This window comes from Octopus bimaculoides, chromosome 17 (genome assembly GCF_001194135.2).
Source record: "Octopus bimaculoides isolate UCB-OBI-ISO-001 chromosome 17, ASM119413v2, whole genome shotgun sequence".
Classification (NCBI taxonomy): Eukaryota; Metazoa; Mollusca; class Cephalopoda; order Octopoda; family Octopodidae; genus Octopus; species Octopus bimaculoides.
Genome location: NC_068997.1, coordinates 42593422 through 42595979, shown reverse-complemented (window position 1 = coordinate 42595979; position 2558 = coordinate 42593422).

Genomic DNA, 2558 nt, shown 5'->3' with positions numbered 1-2558 from the left:
ACGTTTCTAGAGCAGTACCGAAAGTAATGCAAATGTGAGCATAACTTTTTCTTTATCTGACGTCCTTCTAGTTGTAGTTTTGTAGTTGTTTTTTAGTAAATGGATCTTTTCCGATCAGCTAAACGACCTTTATAGGGTGTCATATTAAGTTGGAGAAGGAAGTAAAGTAAGGCGATAACATCTCACTTAAGCTGTTTACATCGTGCCTGCAAGACGCTGTCATCAACAAAATCCAATGGGACAAGAAAGGCATCAACATTGACGGGGAACAACTATGCGACCTGGATTTTGCAGGTGATATCATCTTGGCTGTGCACCTAAGTAACTGGAGGAAATGCTCACCGACATCCACACTACAAGTAAACTTGTCGGTCTCAGCATGAACCTTGGAAAGACCAAGGTCATGTTCAATAGACACGCTACTCCAGCGCCCATTACTGTAAACGTCAAGATCATACAAGAGATAGACAGCTACGTTTACCTGGGAAAGATAGTGACGAAAGACAGAAATCTCCGCCTGGTTAGGCGCCCTTTGTGAGGGTGGAAAGTGTCATGAAAAGTTTCAAAACTTCCATGAAAATGAAAAGAAAAATTTTCAACGAGTACATCCTGCCAGTAATGATTTACGGTAGTTAAACATGGGTTCTCAACACTACCATCATCAACGCCCTCATTGTAGCCCAACAGAAAATGGAACGAATCATATTCGGTATCACATTGCGGGACAAAAAATCCTATGCCTGGATTCGGCAGCACGCGAGAGTCAACTACATCATAAGAACCATCAAGGATAACAAATATAGATGGGCTAACAACATCACGCGACTGAAAGACAACGGCTGGACAATCAGGTTGACGGAATAGACACCAAGACAATGGACATTATCAAGAGGCCGACCAAAGACAAGATGGCAAGATGATCTCACTGGCTACTTGGGGTCATTGGGGCAACAACTGGCCAGAGACAGACAGCAGTGGAAGGAATCCAGGGAGGGGTTCCTTCTTCATGATTGATGACGTCCTGATTGAGGTTGAGAGTTTAAGCTTAGAATATTTGTTTGTTTTGCAGCAGTACTTGAATGTAAATAGGTCTTAATCTTCAAAGATAAGCAACTGATCAAGACAGAAACATTTAGTACTAAAAGGTAACTCGTATCTTTGGGATGTAGTTGTAGCAATATAATATGATGCAATATAATCTCATCGGAGATTGTGAGGCACAGATTTACAGAGAGTTTGAACGAAACTCTCGCAATATCACGTAAAAGCCATTTTTCCTAACATCACTCTTATACTTCCCAACTCACTGAGTGTTTCTCCATTTCTCTTACATATTCTCTAACACGCCTTCTATTCCCTAGCACTCCAATTCCCATACATTTTCTTATGTTTCTCACATTTTCTCACATCTACTCCTATAGCTCTCCGTTTGTTTCCTTCGCCTATCTATACGACTCTGCTAATCAGTGACCTCACTTTTCTTCAAACATAAGTAACAAGTTATTTGTTTCTCTCGGGTAGGTTATACGACCACAAAAGGACAGTTTTTCTATCACAAGATATGACAATTATGCCGTCTTTCTACAACGGAATATGAGTATTGAATATTCTGCAATCTATCACAAGGACATTGCTTGTCCTCTGTCTGTTTACTCAGGATCAAGTACATTGCTTGTTCTACATTATATTTCTACAACGGATCTGGGACTTTTCCCGCAGTACATGGACAGAGATCTTAAATTGAAACTGATCGTGTATTGATATTGGATATGAACAAACTTTGATTGGTTGTCAACAATAAGAGTTGACGGAAATATGGAATATAAAATACGATGACTTAGTACTCGTTTATAATTTTTACGAAATTCCAGTTACGAAACGGTACAAAAGAGACATTGAACAAATGGCCAATGCTTACCATCGCTTAAGCTAATACAACTTTGTACGGCTTCGACAAACTTTTCGTTTTTTCTGCAAGACAGCTCCACAATACTGGAAGAGTTACGCATGTAATATATACTATCATTTTTCACGTCAGCTATAAAGGGTCTGTCTTCACATGTAGTAGCTGAAAGAGAAAGAAAAAACTCATATTTAAAAGGACAAGTAGTAGTAGTGGTGGTGGTGGTGGTGGAAGTAGTAGTAGTAGTTTTGCAGGTTGGGATGGAGATGGGGGGAGGAAAGGAACAGTTTTTACAGTACATAATGGTTACATCTTTGTTATCGATCAACCTTGAAGGATGAATACAGAAGGCAAAAGGAGGGAGCTAAAAGCAGTACAAAAGAGCAATACCGGTTCTTCCAAACCACCTCCATTTTGTCCATTGTACTGCTGATTCTGTTTTGGTATTTCTAAGTCATAAAGACAGGCTTTGGAAGATTGTAGCGGTGGGGGTGGTTGTTAGTTGACACACAGGATGGACATTATCATGATGCGAGACATTCGTGCCTTTAAGTCAGTGGTTCCCAACCGAGGTTCATATAAGACTTTGTTGTTAAAGTTAATTTGCAATAAATTTGTCATACTTCTACAATTCACAAAATATCTTAACAAATTT